Below are 11,799 nucleotides of genomic sequence, written 5' to 3' on the forward strand. Positions count from 1 at the left end.
ATTATCCAATTTTACATCGTTCACATCTCCCCTTCAAAGATTTTTGTCCAACGCCTCCACTCACTACTTCAATCTACCATGTGAACCACCTTGAACTCTTTTCCTCCATTGATGCTAATACACCACCACTGAAATTCCTCAATATTCTCATATGTGCATATAATTTTACACTGTACATCCCACCTAATTCCACAAAGACCTTCGTCCACTCTTTACCCTCCAAAACTGTCGCATCTTTGGCAGCTCACCTTAAACTGCCAATTTTTTTTAGATATTCAGCTTCTCACCATCAAATAAATCCATTATTAAATATCGACTCCACCACCTGAAATTTCATTAGTCATGAGACGATCCTTACCCAAAACACATTAAACACTACAATAGCCATCGATCTAATTTATCTCAAAACTACTAATGTTGGTTAATCTTCAGAAAAGGGTTCTTAATATATATTTTTCAAATATTTATTCAAGGTTTATGAAATGGAAAGGACGAAGAACGGGGAAGAGCATGAAAGGAAAAAGGGGAGAAAACGATGGAGGGGTGGGGAAAGAAGGGGAAAGGGGAACGATAGAAATATAAAAAGAAATGGGAGAGGGGGTGGAGAAAGGGGGACATATTTTGTTTTTTTTATTATTTTATTTTTTTATATTTTACTTTTCCTTTTTTTTCTTATTTTAATTATTTTTAGTTGAACTTTTTATATTTACACTCATTATATGCGTGAAGATCAAGTATTTTGTCCAACTCAGTCATTAAATTGTAACATATGCTCGGTCAACGGTCAGAGGAGTTTAAATTAGTGTGTTTTAATAACTAAGAGTGTCTGAATGAAACGCTCTTGAGTATAGGGATTGAGATGACAAAATGGGACAAGTAGAGGTGTCTATTAGGCTATTCTGCCAAAAAAAATTAAAGTTAACTATCATTAAACACTAATGATTGTATTTAGTTCAAATAATAAATATTTTTTTAATGGCTTGGTGTAAATACCCGGTACGAATAAGTTTTTACTATAGAAGGATACCTTTCCATTGCTATTTGTTCTAGTAATGAAATACCATTCCAGAATCTTAAAGACAATTGTGAGCACCTAATTTTTTACCATTTTTAAATTTTTATCACCTTCTACTATGTAAATATTTTTAGGGGTTTAATCTATAATTTTTAGCTTTGTTTCACCTTTTTTATAGGGTAAAAAATTAAAAATAATTTTTAAAAAGGTCAATTATTAATATTATTTTTATTTTTATTTTTATATTAAAAATAAAATAAAAACCAAAAAAAATAATTTTTTTAAAATTTTCGTATGGGAATAAACAAATAGGAAAAGGGGAAGTATGAAATTTACAAAATAAAAGTAAAAGTAGGTGGAAATTTTTTTAAAAAAAAAAGTAAAAGAAAGTGGAAAATTAATAAAATAAAAGTAAAGGAATGTGGAAATTTTAAAAATGAAAAGTAAAAGAAAGTGGAAATTAACAAAAGAAAAGTAAAATGAGTGGAAAATAAAAAAAGAAAAGTAAAAAAGCAGGAATTTAAATATAATAAAAGTAAAAAAATGGAAAATTAAAAAATAAAAGTAAAGGAAGGTTGAGAATTTAATTCTGTTTTTTTTTAAAAAAAAAGAAAAATGGAAAGTGGGAATTTCTTTTTCAATTAAAAATAATAATATCACATAAAAATCTGAAAATTTCTGATTTGTTTTTCTATAAATAGAAGAGAAAATTTTGAGAAGGAGAGGAGAAGAAAGGACAAAAAAGAGAGGAGGGAATTGAGAGAAACAAATTGTTTTTTTCTTCTACGCTAAAGGAATTTCTAATCGTGTCATTCTTTCATCTTCTTTCTTCTGAAAAAATCTAGAAATTCACCACCCAAAACCTGAAAAAAATACTTCAAAATATCCCTTTTTACATGCCAAACAGTGGAGTCAATAGTCGAGGCCAAGGATTCCGTTGGAGCTCCGTTCACTAACTTTGATGTTCTTCTTCACTTATGCTAGTTTGACATTCGTCTGAGTTATTGTACATGTTCTTGGAGACTCATTTAATTGGGAATTTTGCATTAAAGGTTTATTCTTTCCTCTGTTATTTTTATCTTATTTCATACGATTTTATTTATTTGTCTTTAAACTTTATATATAATAATGTAACTTAGTCCTTAAATGCTATATGCTTAATCATATTTTTGGAAATATGGTATTCAAACTTGCTCTACAGTTGGGAAGATTTAGACCCTAATAAGTTTGGGTTTCAATTGTTGGGTTGTAGGGTATTGGTATATGATGGTTTATTTATTCAAATATCTAAAACCATACACCTCTTCCACAAGAAATTCCGTAATTCAAGACCTTACAATAATCTCAAAGTTTAGGAAGAATAATGAACACCGTTAGAGTGTTTTAGGCGCGCTTTAAATTAGTTTATCGCGATTACGTATACGTTCGCGTGGCATAATTGTGATATCCAAAATTAAAACCAAAGTATGTATTCGCGCAACTTTGGGCAAAAAAACAATCTTAATATAATAAAATATTATTAATTGTGTAATGTACGCATGACATGATTTTGGCAAAATAAACAAAACAGATTCACATACGTGATTCGTTTCAAATATAATTCCATATTTTAATAATTAAAAGAGGATAGATAAAACATGAAAACCAAATAAATCATAATTTATCTAAAATTAATTCAAGCCAAGTTGTAGTCAATAAAACGACTGTGCTAGAACTACGGAACTCGGAGAATGCCTTATACCTTCTCCCCGATCAATAGAATTTCTTAATCGGACTTTATTTTCGCAGACTAATAATAAAAGAGTTAAATCTTGCTTTGAATAGGGATTCAAATAAAAGGTGATTTGGAACATCCAAAAACCAAATTCCAAGTGGCGACTATGTAAATAAAATAATCCCTACTCAACTTTGTCACTTTAATAGAAAAAACTCTTTAACCCACAATCTATAATATAACATACATATCATTTAGGGGTAAAAAGGAGGTATGATAGCTCTGCCAACTCTGCTGGGGAATTCAAGAATTCGAGCTTGTACATTGATTTTATTTGACTTTATTAATTTTTGTATATACTATGATATATTTGGGCATAATGTGCTACTTGTCCGCTTTATACCGCTTTGATATTGTTGAACTGTACATATAAATTATCTTCTCACACACCCTCTCTGCGTCTTATGAATATAACCTCAGGAATCACAGATACGCGCCCCATTCTTTTGAGATAAAGCCGGTGGGCCTCGGCTCCCCGTGAGGATTATTAGTCACCCATGTTTAAGAACGGGGAGGGTCCAATAGTTAAGACGGAGAAGTATCGCTCCCGATACGCTATCCCTTCCCAACTCGAGTTGCCCGCTCGTTTTATGGCCAATCTAAATACACCTATCCCCTAGGATTTTTAAAACCTAGAAGAACAAGCCACATGACTTGTTATCCCTAGTAGGATCATTTTGTTGCATCATGTGCATTTGACTTAGCGTAGGGGCCGAGTCCGTATAAGCCAGGTACCCTCTTTGAGACCATCATGTTCACAAATGTGCTATTTGCGACAACATTTGGAAGGCTTGCTCACATTATTGACCGGCTTTAGAAAATTAGTTGAGCGGAATTGAAAAAAGAATTCATTCCCCTGGTTTTGTACAATTATCCATTTTTAAAAATAAAAAAAATTGAAGTAATATGATGTGAGTCTCGGACCGAACTACGCGGGTCTAATTCTCACCAGATGTGAGATACGTAGGCAAACTTCATTGGTTCAGGCCCCAATTTTCAAAAAATCCAAAAAATAAAAAATATTTTCTTCCTTTTTTTCGAAGTTTTTCTTCCACAATTAAAAAAAATCAAAATCTGAAAAATAAAAATTTCTTTCTTTCAAAAATTACAAAAATAAATAAACAAATGACAAAAAAAATTCTTTCGAAAATTCCAAAAATATGTTGAATTCCAAGTTTGTTTTGGTTGTGCTTCAAAAATTTTCCTTTCGGAAAATCAAAGGAGAAAATTTAAAATATTTTATTTCTTCTTTAGAATTCTTTTTTTCGAAAATTCCAAAAAAAATCAAAATTTGAAAAATAAAACTCAAAAATCCAAAAAAAAAATCTTTATTTTTAAGAAGTCTTTCTTTCAACAATTCCAAAAACAAAATGAAAAAAATCGAAATTCAAAAAAAAAAAAATCTTTCGTCTTTACAAGTCTTTCTTTCAACGACTCAATTAAAAAAATTGAAATCCAAAAATAAATATCCAAAAATATTATCCTTGTTAGGAGTTTTCGTGGAGTTATTTGTATATGAGTAAAAAACGAGAGTTAGTTTGTTTACTTTATTCATGATTTTCCTGAACTACATAATGATCTGATTCATGCGGTGTCATGATATATAGACAATCCTCATCGAATTCGATCATAGCCATAAATAAATTGAATGAAAAAATGAGCGTAAAAGAAAAATTAAAAATAAAAAAATAAAAAGAGAAAATTGAGTGTAAAAAAAAAGAATAAAGATTGTTAGAAACAGGAGAGAAGAGGGATCCATGATAGCTTCTAGCTCGAGGGGAACCGTAGGTCATTCAACCAATCATGTATGCTTCCCAAGGTCCCACAACACTATTATCCCCATCAAGATGATGCTTAAGCCGTGGCACCGCCTCCCTATGCGGTGATGAATGCTCTACCTTACACACAACACCTAACTACCCACATGCCGAGCTCTACTTTCTAGAAATGACTGTCCCTACCAAGCTCCATATAATCCCCAACAAAATGTTCCCCAATACGATCCTCATCCAAGAGGGCCTCTCAGAAGGAATCAATTTCAGAGCAGCAGGATATGATACTAAGGATTGTTGGACTTTCAAAAGAGCAGTGGAAGACCTCATTGAGGTCAAGACAATAGTTCTTAGGGAAGAAAAGGTCCGTAATGTGACGAATAATCCTTTGCCTACTCACTGCAATGGGCTGAGTTTTGGAATGATCCGTGATGATAAGGAATTTGATCTGGCACTAAAGCCATTGTAGCCATTGTTGCAACTGAAGGAAGAACCTAAAAACAGGCGCCAAACCTGAAAAGATACTTGTCAGATGGGAGTTTCAATAGTTGTTCTTGTTGTCCTTTCTGCATATAGATTATTTCACGGTGTAATCCGAATGTTTTACTTTACTGGCTTACTTTATAATGTCAACCTTTCTATCTTTTTTATATTTAAAAAATCAAATAAATAAAATTAATATCTCATTGTCTAGGAAAGTCTCTTTTCTTAATCTTGTCACTTTTTTTATTCTCTTTTTAATTCTATTAATGCAGATTTAATGACATGACAGCTTGCGGATTTCATGCTCGGATCCTAAAGTGTTGTCAGACCTTGAAATGATGAATCAAGAAGCAGAATGTTTTGACAAAAAGGCTTCTGAGAAAATAAATAAAATATTAGAACGAAGTTGAGATTCCCACTCTTCGGATCATTTTTGAAGCCGAGATTGAGGATAAAGATTGGGTTAAGACCCCTAATGAAATAATTGACATTGATTGATGAAAAGTGATTGGTTGCAGTCTGCCATAGGTAGTCGTACCAACAAAAATGGCTTATGCCTACAACAAGAAAATGCGGCCCAGGATATTTGGATTGAGGCAACTTGTTCCGAGACGTATTCTCCTGTATCATGAAGAAGCTAAAGGAAAATATGTTGCAAATTAGAAAGGTCCATATATTTTAACAAGAGTGTGCCAAGGGAGCATTATACTTGGAAAACATCAAAGAACATGTCCCCGTGACAACAATCCATGCAAACACGGTTAAAAGGTACCACGTTTGACTCATTACTCAGTGTTAACATTCTCCAGTTGGGATGAATAAGGCTTTCATTCTCTTTACCCAAACACCATTAACCCTTTTGCCAACCCCTTTGAGCCGGTTACCTTTCTTAGATTACCCTCTTTGGAACCTGAAAGTGTTATTAAAAAAGAGAAAAACAAAACAAATAAAAAAGACAAAAAGAAAATGAAATGAAAAATTTAAAAAGAAAAAGAAAAAGAAAGAGAAACAGAAGAAAAACAAAAAAAAATCAAAAGAAGTTCATATTAATTGAACTACGTTCGACTTGATTCCGAAAGGATACGTAGGCAGCCTTTCTTTGGGATTCAGTCACACCAAAACAAAAATTCACATTTCCCAAAAGTGAAAATTGGGGCAGATGTTACAATGTTTCGGCGATGGTTTCGCCTGAAAGGTTTCAATATTGTAATTTAATCCAAATTATTTTACCCAAATCCTTTCAAGTCCTTCCGATCAATCAGGGAGAATGTTCAAAATTGGATGATACAGTTACTTGGATCTAATGTAACCAAAATGAGAGAGTCTTATTGATGAAAACCCTCATGGGTAAAACATATTTTGGCATAATAAGCAAAACGGTTTCACACACGTGATTCATTTCAAATATAATCCCGTATTTTAATAATTGAAAGCGGATAGATAAAACATGAAAACCAAATAAATCATAGTTTATCCAAAAATTAATTCAAGCCAAGTTGTAGTCAATAAAGCGACCGTGTTAGAATCACGGGACTCGAGAAATGCCTTAAATATTATCTCCGATAAACAGAATTTCTTACTCGGACTTTATATTTGCAGACCAATAATAAAACAGTCAAATCTTCCTCTGAATAGGAATTCGAATAAAAGGTGACTTAGAACACTCAAAAATCAAATTTCAAGTGGCGACTCTATAAATAAAATAATCCCTACTCAAATTTGTCACTTTAATTGAAAAGATTCTTTAACCCACAATCCATAATATAACATATCTTTTGGGGGTAAAAAGAAGGTGTGACAACAATCAGCAGGTTACCTGACTTCAGGGTTCATCCAATGTGCAAAGAGATCAAGCTGACACACCTCATCTTTTTAGATGATTGGTGATGTTCTACAAAGATAATGTTAGCTCGGTTAAAAGAGTGATGGAAGCCCTTGATCACTTTAGTAAAGTATCAGGTTTGATAGCCAATATTGAGAAATGTAGCATCTTTGTAGCTAGAGTTAAAGAAGGTATCAAGTATCAATTGTTGGAAAGAACAAGATTTACTCTTGGAACCTTTCCTATCAAATACTTAGGACTGCCTTTTTCTCCAAGGAAATGAAACAAGATGGATTGCCAAATGTTGATTGGGAAAATCACTCACAAAATCAATGTTACTTATTCTAAGCAACTCTCTTATGCAGGAAGACTTCAAATAGTAAATATTGTGCTCTTTTCTATACATAACTTTTGGGAGGAATGTCTTCATTTATCTTACCTCAAAGTGTGATTAAAGGAGTAGATAGGCTATGTAGGGATTATTTTTAGAGTAAGAATGAGGGGCAGAAGAAAGTGTCACTGGTTGCATGGGAAAATATGTGTTGTCCAAAGAAACAGGGTGGTTTAAACATCAAAGGGTGCAAATAATGGAATATAGTTGTAACGACCCGAACGATCGTTTTGAGTATTTGCACTTTGCTCAGTAGTTTGGGGGCACAAGTAGCTTCGTATGATGTATTAGGACTTGTGTGCAAAATTTGAGTTCATTCTGAGTTAATTTGATATGTTTCGGTGCGAGTGTTTGGAAGTCGAAAGTTCGAAAGTTCATTAAATTTGATTTGAGGTGTGTTTCATTGTTTCGATGTTGTTATGCATTATTTGAGGCCTAGTGTAAGTCCGTATTACGTTATGGGACTTGTTGATAAGTTCGTACGGGGTCCGAGGGGCTCGAGTGAGTTTTGTATAGAATTGGGTTGTGTTGCGCTTGTTTTTCTTATGTTTCGACGTCGCTTCTTCAAGCATAAATGGTACCACATTGAACAAATGATCTCCGATTTCTGTTTTCGTTGAAGCAATAGATCCGTATCATAATTACAGATCCGTAATAAAAAGAATCATCAGATTTGAACATCGTATGAGGATTATATAACCATTTTACTAAGAATTGGGTTGCCAGATTTTTCAGATTAATTATGAAATTGAACCTGACTTCATATTTAAAAATCTACACTATTTTCAAATATTGAAACCAACATATTTCCTTCATTATAAGGTCAAATGGAGTGATTCAAAATCCTATCTTGAGTGAAATTTTACATGGAATCCATTGGAGGAATCAAAAGCAAGTTTTGAAATTATTTGGCATGCAAAACGAGGCAGAACAGCTGGGCGAAAGTACTTAGTATCGAAGTTTTGTTCATTTGGTCATATTTTGAGTTGGAGAGTTCGAATTGGGATACTTTTTGGAGGTGATTTTCACCATATTAATTGGGGTAAGTGTTCTATACTCGATTTTGGTTATATTTCATGAATCCATCTTCATTTTCGGCATTTGATTGATGATTTCAAAGTGAAATTTGAGGGTTTTGTCTAAAACTTTATAAAGTAAATTTTTGAGTTTTGAACATAGATTCGGAGTCAGATTTGAGTGAAACTAATATGGTTAAACTCGTAATTGAATGGGTTATCAGATTTTGCGAGTTTTGTTGAGTTTTGAGGCGCGGGCCCGGGTTGGGCTTTTTGGCCAATTTTGGGTTTTTGATTAAAGATTCGACATTTTTCGATTGCGATTGGTTCTTTTAGAATTGTTTGATATATTTGAGTTGTTTTTGGTAGTTTCGAGTTATTCAGAGGTCGGAACACGCGTGATTGTATTTTTGGAGCATCACTTGGCTTGCTCGGTATTGGAATTGGCTTGTTCGAGGTAAGTAACTCTTCTAAACTTAGTGTTGAGGGTATGAAATCTCGAATTATGTGCTATGTGATTGGTGTTGAGGTGACGCACATGCTAAGTGACAGGCGTGTGGGCGTGCACCATGTGAATTGTGACTCCGTTATTTCTGTGGTACTGTGTAGTTACATGATCTTATCTGTAACCATGAAATTTCTAAGTACTTGAGCTATTGAGCTGTGATCCATGCTAGAATCCATGTCTAGGCTACGTGATTATCCTATTGGGACCCACTGAGGTCATTTCTGTTGTTGAGCTATCTGCTTTTATTGCATTATATACTCAGTCATACGCATTCATATGCATATCATATCTCAGTCTCTGCTACTATTTATTGATAAAGCACATCATTATTTTTGGGTTAATATTTCATGATATTGAGATCCCGAGAGATTGGAGAGGTTGATGACTAAGTGAGATCGAGGGCCTGATTATCAAGATATTATGGGATCGGGCTGCACGCCGTAACATGTTTCACTGATATATACCATGATTGGCTTGTTATAGCGCTTGGGCTGAAGGAGGCCCTCCGGAGTCTGTACACACCCCAGTAAGAGCAGGTACCTACTGAGTACGAGTTCTGTGTGTCGAGTGATTGGAAGGATAGAGTGACTGTAAGGACTGAGTGGGTGTGAGGATTGAGTGACTCTGAGGACTGAGTGACTGTGAGGACTGAGTGATTGGGAGGACTGAGTGAATTGATACTCTGAGAGTATGCATATGGTTTTATCACTGAGTTGCATATCACATTTGACATGCGCATGACATATAGGCATAGTGATGTATTTTCCTCATGCCGTGCGGTATTACGTCATTCATGACTTCTCACATATATTGACATATTGGCATAGAGAGGTATTTTGCACTTGCTATCTGGAGAGAAAATGAAACATCATATTTACTGTTGAAAGGATTTTTGGAAAAAACTCACAGTTTGAAAACTTACTTGTAGTTTCGATGTTTTCGGTAAAGGAGTTGGGTTTTCACTGATATACTTGAGAAGCGAAACCATTTTCGGAAAACTTTGAAAAAGCTGAGCACTTTATCTCTGAGTTACTTCTTTATTTAATTGTTTTATATTGTTATGAATTGTTGTTGGCTATTGGTGTTGGACCCGACCTATGTTCCGGCTCGTCACTGCTTTCAACCTAAGGTTAGATTTGTTACTTACTCAGTACATGGAGTCAGTTGTACTAATACTACACTTCTGCGCATTGCGTGCAGATGTTGGCTGTTGTTGTTGTTATACTCGATGGTTGCCGGATTTGAAGATGTACTTGTGTTCCTGTTGTAGCTGCCTCTTGTTCATGGTAGCCTTAGATTTATAAAAACTCTATTTATGTACTTTTCAAACAGAAGATGTATTCACTTCATATATGCTTTATAAATTCTATTCTTAGAAGCTCGTGATTTGTACCACCAGTCCTTGGGGAATGTATAAGATTTAGATAATTCCTTTTGTTTAATAGTCTTATAAATATTAGTTGAATTGAATAGTTATTAGTTGGCTTGCCTAGCGGATTAGGTTAGGTGTCATCATGACTAATGAATTTTGGATCGTGACAGATTGGTATCAGAGCTCTAGGTTCATAGGTTCTACAAGTCATGAGCAAGTGTCTAGTAGATTCTTGTGGATCGGTATGATGACGTCCATACCTATCTTCGAGAGACTACAGGACATTTAGGATATACTTTCCATCTTTCTTTTGTTATACCCCATGTTTTCGTACGTGAAAATATGCCATTAGTAAATTGATGAAAACTCGGGAATGAGATGTTACATCTCGCATTTTCGTATGCTAAAGTATCGACGTAAGTTAATCGATGTAAGTACGGGAATGAGATTATTTTGAGATTATAAGCATTATGCTATTTAAAACACGTGATGAGTAAATTCATGAAAGAGAGAAGGTAAGCAAATAGAAGAAAATGAGTTTCGTCAAAATTTGGCAATTTAGGATAAAATAAGGTCCAAGTTATAATACCCCTTATTTATGGACTAGTGCCATACAAGGTACCATATGACCATAATAATATGATGTATAAGGGTGTATTAAATATAAGTAGTATTTTAAATAATTTGAGATAATTCTTAATTATGTGGGTAAGTGGTTAATTATCGGGTGGCGGAATATTACCTAATTAATTAATGGATAAGATTAAAAACCCATCCCTCACCCCATGTGGCAGCAAGCTACCACCCAAACCAAATGACTCATTAGTCATGTTGGTTAGGTGGCAACTAGTTAGGATAATAGTCTTGAAATTCAAAAAGGAGTCATAAGCTTTAGAAATTTAAGGATTTATTTTATTTAACATTTAATGATATAGAAAGGAGATCTTGAAGAGACAATCTGAAGCCACCAAGAAACGCAATCTGAAGTTCAAAAAAACGTAAATTGAAGTTAACAAAGAAGGATGTGGATCTTTAATAGATCGAATAGAGGTTTCGCAATTTTAAGGGAGTGCTGTGTAAACCCTTTCCAAAAATATCATACGAATTTTTTCCTACTCCAGGTATGTTAAGGCTAAGCTCTTCCTTCATTTTACGTGATCCTGTAATTATACAAGTTTGATAACGAGGCATAAAGAAAAATTCATGTCCCGAAATTTACGTATATTTTTCCTAGTCTTGTAAGTACAATATTCAATTGAGTATTTCCTCCTTCCAGTTAAGAGAGCAGAGAGTCTATGTACAGAGTATTATAGTATTTTCATTACCATCGAGCTATAATCGATGGGCAGGCCCCTATTGGGCAATCTCTGATCAAATGGTAAGATATATATCGAGTCTACTGTGGTTGAGCGCCTATGAGCGAGCCTAGTTGATCGAGATACAGAGCCTACTGTGGTCGAGCGCCTATGAGCGAGCCCAGTTGGTCGAGGTATCAGAGCCTAGTATGGCCGAGCACCTATGAGCGAGCCTACTACGACAGAGCAGTTATATATACACCTAGCCTACTGTGACCGAGCGCTTATGAGTGAGCCTAGTTAGTTACTATATTGAGAGAGTTGAGTTAGTAGCAGCAGGTAAGCATATAT

Source organism: Nicotiana tabacum, chromosome 8 (assembly GCF_000715075.1).
Source record: "Nicotiana tabacum cultivar K326 chromosome 8, ASM71507v2, whole genome shotgun sequence".
In the NCBI taxonomy this organism is placed as follows: Eukaryota; Viridiplantae; Streptophyta; class Magnoliopsida; order Solanales; family Solanaceae; genus Nicotiana; species Nicotiana tabacum.